We start from the raw sequence: 6,877 nt of genomic DNA, 5'->3' as shown, positions 1-6,877 counted from the left end.
GTCCCGGGTCCCGGGCGCTCCCCGCCGCGCGAGACAGCTGCGTAGGCAGATCCTGTCCCTCTAGTGGGCGGCCTCGGCCCCTGCCCTGAGGCGCGTCAGAGGACAAGAGGCCCAGGTCGCAGGGAGCGGCTGTCTGCCCGACCGCGCAGGGTGCTGGCGGGGGTGGCGGGGACTGGAGCGGGGAGGAGGCCGGCCGGGGTCTGGGGTCCAGCCCTGCGCCGCGCCGTCCCCGCCCCGCCCCGCCCCGCCCTACCCGCCGCTGCCGCCGCCGCCGCCGCCGCCGCCGCCGCGGTCGCCGGGCCTGCGCCGCGCAGCCCGCCTCGGGCGGGAGGCGGGAGGCCGGGCCCAGGCCGGGGCAGCCCCTCAACCGCACCGCCCTGGGCCGGTGCCCAGGTCCAAGTCGCCTTCCGCCTGCCCCCCCACTCCCCCCCGGCAGCCCCAGCCAGGTCCCGCCGCCAGGCCGGCTCCCGCCCCCGCTCCGCCCCCGGAGCCGCAGCCCCGCCCGCCACCGCCGTCGCCATGTTGTGGCTCCCGCAGCCGGCGCTGGGGACGCGCGCGGCCGAGACCCGGGCCTGCAGTCGCCGCCGCCGCCGCCAGGTAAGCGCCCCCCGCGGGCCGGGCCGGGCGGGGCGTGCGGGTCGGGACAGCCCCACCCTGGCCCGGGAGGAGCGGAGCCGGGACCGAGCCCGAGCCGCGGCCCGGCCCTGCAGCCTGGCGGACCCTGCCCGCCGCCAGAGGCGGCAGCCACTTCCCCCGACCGCCGCCTGGCGGGCCCGGGCCGCCACCCCAGCCCGCCCCCGGCCGTCGGGCGCCGGCCCCTTCCGCCGCTGCGACCGCCGCTCCTCGGCAGGCCGGGCACGCTGCTGTCCTCTCCGCGCTGGGCGGGACGTGCGGCCGCCCTCGGCGACGGCCCGCGGCCCACCGCCCGGGCATGGATAACGGTGCCACTTTCTCCCACTGGGACGGCCTGTCAGCCCGACCGTCCCCGCCGGCCGAAGAGCTGTCGCCGTCACGGCGCAGACACTTCGGGGAACGACACTCTTTGGCGCCGCTCAGCCCTCCCCTCCCCTGCGCCCAAGTTGTGACCCTGGGGAAGGTTTCTCCCGGAGCAGAGAGGTATTTCTGCTCTAGAGTTGGGGTCCTCAGGGGTGACCAGGCCTGTCGATCAGGGTGAAAATTGTCACTCTGCAGGGGCTCTTCCTGCCAACGAGGGGGTTGGCGGGAGGCTCAGTGTGACCTGAGGGAGGACAGGGTAGCGTCTGCTGGACAGATGGCCTCCTGGTCTTGGATCAGCGTTTGTGAGGGGGAGGCGTCCGTATGACCTTAGGTGTGCCTGATCCTGAGAACCGCAGGATTATTGAAGCTGTTTAGGGATTTTAAACCATTTTTTTGAGTAGGCCAAAGGTGGCATTGAAAGGTGGCATTAAAGGTCCTGGATTGGAATAAGTCCACAAGCCCACGCAGGGAAGCGTGTTTGGCATCCAGGACTAGTCTAGAATAGGACTGGCAGTAGAATAGTGGGACTTGGGGGGTCAGATGGTATTTGGCTTACGGTTTGCCCACTTGAGTTCAGCCCTGTGTTTATGGAGGGCCTGTAGGGTGCTTCTGTCCCGGGTGCAGTGTGGTGCACAGTATGGCAGAGTGTGGAGGATGTGGACAGACGGATTCCTGGCCTAGTGGATGCTTGGTGGGTTTTCAGTGGTTTGTTTCCTCAACCTCACTGTTATATTACACAGTGAAAGAGGCAGAAGTGTGGTGCTAGTGCATCCATTTTGATCATTTTCCAATTTTTCAACTAGTTGTGGCTTGTGGCTTTGATTCATTAATTCGATTTTTACTGAGCACTTACTATGTGCCGGATACCGAGCTAGGTGTTGGGAGTAGAGTGGTAAGCCAGGAAGACCCCATGTTAGTTCTTAGCCTATTGGGAAAGTCTAATAATAAATAATCTTGGCTGGGTGCGGTGGCTTGCACCTGTAATCCCAAAACTTTGGGAGGCCAAGGCGGGTTAATCACCTGAGATCAGGAGTTGGAGACCAGACTGACCAACCCCGTCTCTACTAAAAAAAAATACAAAATTAGCCGGACGTGGTGGCGCATGCCTGTAATCCCAGCTACTTGGGAGGCTGAGACACGAGAATCGCTTGAACCCGGGAGATGGAGGTTGCAGTGACCTGAGATCGTGCCACCGCACTCTAACTTGGACTACAGAGTGAGACTCCATCTCAAAATAAATACATAAATAAATAGTCTTGAAAATTTATTCAACAACAAATATTTGTCAACAGATATGTGTTAGGCATTATTCAAGATGCAGTGAACAAAGAAAGCAAAAATGACTGCCCTTGTGGTGCTTTCATGGGAGTGGGGGAGAAGACAGTAAATAAAATATATAACAAAAATATAGTGTGTTAAAAAGTGTGAAATGCTAAGCAGAAAAAGGAAGCAGGGAGGGAGAATCTGAGGTATTGGGTGGTAGTTGAATTTGTATTATTAGGGTGTCCTGGGAAGGCTTCCTAAGAAGTTGTCTTTTGAGTAAAACTTTGAAGGAAGTGGTAAACTATAAAGAAAGAAAGATGAAGAGAGGGGTAAGAAAATTTGAGTTGGGGGCTCAGGGAAGGCTTCCCTGAGAAAGTGATGTTTAGGCTAAGGACTGAAGGAGGGTTAAGAGTTAACCATGTGTGGAGCAGACTGTACAAGGAGGAAGTGAAAGAGGCCTCTGGGGCAGGAGGGGTAAAGGGAGAGGGGAGATTAGTTTGGAGACGAGGGCCAAGTTAGAGCAATGGGGCCTTGGGGGCAGAATGGCTGCCTCCTCAGTTTGGTTTGTATCTCCAGTGTAATTAGGAACCTTTGAAGGGTTTAAGGGAATGACATGACATTTACATTTTAAAAGGTCTCTAGCCCCTGCCCAGGGAATGGACTTTTGAGATAAGCAGGTTAGGCTAGGCTTTCTGGGTTGAGTGGCTTAACTACCTGATCTGTTTGGAAAAGCCTCAAGCAGTCTGAGGGAGATCCTTTGCCTCTGTGTGTCTGCTTCATCCAGCTTTTAGGAAAGGAAGGGAAAAATGAATTGGCATTTATGGAGTACCTGCCAGGTGGGAGAACCAATTTTAAAGACTTCTGCATACATTCTTATATTTAACTTAGTCCTCTCTACACCCTAAGAGAGAGAGGTTATCATATCAATTTTATAAAGAAATAAACGCAGAGCAGGTAGATGACTTATTCAAAGCCACATTTGTAACATAGCCTGGATTCAAAGCACGCCTGCCTGAATTCAGAGCCCGCTGGCTCTGGAGCCAGACCACTGAAGTTTGCATTTTGCTTCTGTCACTTGCTAACCAAATGATCTTGAATTATTTAGCCTCTCTTGTGCCACAGTTTCCTCATCTTAAATGTAGATAAAAGTCCCTACCTGATACAGTTGTTGTACAGATTAAGTCATGTAAACAGTTTAGCACTGGGTTCAAATGTTAGTTGCTTTTATTATTATTATTGTTTTAAAATTTTTTAGTGCACTTTTTTTTTTAAACTAGAGACAAGCTGCGTGTGGTGGCTCACAATCCCAGCACTTTGGGAGGCTAAGACAGGTGGATCACCAGAGGTCAGGAGTTCGAGACCAGCCTGGCCAACGTGGTGAAACCCCATCTCTGCTAAAAATACAAAAATTAGCTGGGCATGGTGGCATGCACTTGTAGTCCCAGCGACTCAGGAGGCTGAGGCAGGAGAATTGCTTGAACCTGCGAGGTGAAGGTTGCAGTGAGCCGAGATTGAGCAACTGCACTCCAGCCTGGGTGACAGAGCGAGATTTTATTTCAAACACACACACACACACACACACGCACGCACACACACACACACACACACACACACACACCCTCCCACCCCTAGAGACATTGCCTTACTATGCTGCCCAGGCTGGCCTTGAACTCCTGGCCTCAAGTGATCTTCCCGCCTCTACCTCCCAAAGTGCTGGGATTGCAGGTGTGAGCCACCAGACAGGCTATTGGTTTTATTATTTAAATGCTTGAAATATCCACGTTGTGTCTCAGTCATATTGTGGTTATTTTGAATGAGATTAAATATATAGATAATTTATTTCTTGAATTTTGTGTAATTTTTTCCCCTCTCATCTTCTGTTAATAACTTACTGCCATGTTCCATGTGATCAATCATTCAACATCAAGCTCCCATTTCATGCTTGACACTGTATAAGGACTTGTGGGATACATAGTGAGTTTCTTCCAGGAGCTCCGAGTATCCAGTGGAGCTCAGATATTTTAAAGGATAAGTTACAGTGTACTTAAGTTCTCTGGCACAGTTGTGGTTAAAGAGCTGTTTGAAACAATGTGAATGAAATGCCTGGGTAAATAGGAAAGGCTTCAGGGAGCAGGTGACTTTTGAACTGGACTTTGGAGGAAGAATAGAAGTTTTACAGGCAAATAAGATTAAGCAAAGAACATTCTAGATAGAGAGAGTTATAGGTATGAAAGCACGGGGCCATGGTATCCCCCATTGTTTGGGGATGAGGCTGGAAAGCTAAGTTGGGGCTGTGAAAGGCAGGTCGAGGAGTTTGGATTTTATTCCGTAAGCCTTGGGGAGCTACCAGAGAGTGTTAGATACATCAGACACATCCATGACAGGTGTTGCAGTTAGAGAGTGGAGATAGATGTTATCGTGGGGCAGCTTTATTTGGGGGGCAGCATTGCTTCAGGATCTGGTTCTCTGCTTTATAGACCAGAAATTTAGTTTTATAGGGTACTCAGAGCTGATTGGGTCCAGGGAGACTGACTCACTAACCAAACTTGGAAGAGACTCATGAATAAACTTAGGATATTAGCTGACCATGAGAAATGAAACTGCAGAGTGACAGATGTTTCTGTCCTCTGGCCATTGCTCCCCGCTTTCTGGCCAGGGCTGGGACATGCTAGCAAATACTTGCTCCTCAATTCCTGTTTGTTTTTCTCAGGCTCCATGAAAATGAACCCTTTCTGTTAACATAATCTTTCCTCAAGCACTCTTCAGTGTAGTCAGCAATGATTATTAATTGATAGAATGAACGATCCTGTATTGTTTATGTGGGATCCTGTGTTTGTGAAACTAAAGGAAGGGGGGGAATACAGAAATAACATATCAGAAAATAGCATTCCATAGAATTAGGTTAATGGAGAAGGTATGCAGATGCTAAGTAGTGTGGGTAAATTTGTGGCTAGCAGTGGTTGTGGGCAGATACATTGGAAGTTGTTCTGGGAACAGAGGTCTGTGAACTCTTGGAGGGGTAGGGGGCTTTTGGCAGCATGTGAAGGAGACACTGGTTTAGGATCTTTATTTTCCCTACATGTTGGAGACAGAAAAGAAAATAATTCCCACTCTCAACTCAGCCAGATCATGGTGAGCTTTTATTTTTATTTTGTTTATTTTATTTTATTATTTTATTTTTGAGATGGAGTCTCCCTCTGTCACCCAGGCTGGGGTACAGTGGTGCCATCTTGGCTCACTGCAGTCTCTACCTCCTGGGTTCAAACGGTTCTTCTGCCTCAGCCTCCCGAGTAGCTGGGACGACAGGCATGCGCCACCACACACCGCTAATTTTTGTATTTTTAGTAGAGACGGGGTTTCACCACGTTGGCCAGGCTGGTCTTGAATTCCTAACCTCAAGTGAACTGCCCACCTTGGCCTCCTAAAGTGCTGTGATTACAGGTGTGAGCCACCATGCCTGGCTTTATCGCTATCTTTATATTTAAGTTTGTTTAAACTTTAATAGGAGAGAGTTCTGAATGTTGATGTCCCTGTGGTAGAGCAATTGCATGTACCCAAAATCTGTGTTTTCATTTGTGTCCATCTGGTCCAGTGCCTCTCTTTGCTTGCTCTAAGGGTGTAGGATATGATATCCATTAGCGAATTGCTTTTGGGAAATGTTTTCAGAGGGTCAGAGTGCTACTTCAGCCAACCATTTGCTTTTGTTTAGCAGCAGGGAAGTGTGTGTGTGTTGAAATGACACATTTGATCCTTTTTATGGCTCAAAGAAAAGTTAATGAATACCTTTTGAGTTTGGTGCCACGACAGTCATTTCTCAAAGCTGGCAGCACTTATGGGCTGTCCTCTGGTCAGTGCGTTAAGTTCTTTACCTTTTTCAATTTCAGATTCTGAAAGTGTTGTATCAATAGGTAGTAATGGGCTGGGCATGGTGGCTCATGCTTGTAATCCCAGAAGCACTTTGGAAGGCTGAGGTGGGCGGATCACTTGAGGTCAGGTGTTCCAAGACCAACCTGGCCAATATGGTGAAATCCCATCTCTGCTAAAAATACAAAAATTAGCCGGGTGTGGTGGTGCATGCCTGTAGCCCCTACTGCTCGGGAGGCTGAGGCAGGAGAATCACTTGAGCCCGGGAGGCTGAGGTTGTAGTGAGCCAAGATTGTAGATTGTGCCACTGCACTCTAAACTGGGCGACAGAGCTAGATTCTGTTTCAAAAAAAAAAAAAAAAAAAAAAAAAAAGGTGATGATGATGGGGCCTGGCATGATGGTTTATACCTGTAATCCCAGCACTTTGGGAAGCTAAGGTAGGAGAATTACTTGAGCCCAGGAGTTTGAGACCAGCCTGGGCAACATTGAAAGACCCCATCTTTTTTCAATCTCTTTCAAAAATAAAAAAAAAAGGGGGTAATGATAGCTCCCTTTCTCATTAACACACTCCAGGGGATGAAAAGGATGATAATGTCTATGTGTGTGATACATTATAGAATGACTGCTACCGTGTTGAGTGAAGAAAAGGAGTATGTCTGCTGATCAGATTAACTTTTGGTCTCCAATCAGTATGTGTGGTGGGGTAGGGGGGCTACAAGACTAACTTTTTTTTTTTTTTTTTTTTTTTTTTTT

The 6,877-nt window shown here is 50.2% G+C and overlaps 1 protein-coding gene across 3 annotated transcripts in view; it reads left to right on the top strand.

Annotated features, from left to right (window-relative positions):
• Positions 1-494: 494 nt before the first annotated feature.
• Positions 495-6,877, top strand: part of ZNF592 (zinc finger protein 592) — a 53,231-nt gene continuing 46,848 nt past the window's right edge. Inside the window, exon 1 of one of the 3 annotated variants that reach the window (XM_032264800.1) lies at positions 495-597. The gene's annotated coding sequence lies outside the window, so the exon portion shown is untranslated. Of the gene's footprint in view, positions 598-833; positions 1,117-6,877 lie in introns of those variants that run through there. The other 2 variants (XM_032264803.1, XM_032264802.1) reach the window with 2 other exon arrangements.

Source organism: Sapajus apella, unplaced genomic scaffold, assembly GCF_009761245.1.
Source record: "Sapajus apella isolate SASKATOON/1434 unplaced genomic scaffold, GSC_monkey_1.0 scaffold147, whole genome shotgun sequence".
Lineage (NCBI taxonomy): Eukaryota > Metazoa > Chordata > Mammalia > Primates > Cebidae > Sapajus > Sapajus apella.
Note: the sequence above shows the minus strand (reverse complement) of the source record. Positions and strands in the feature narration are given on the sequence as shown.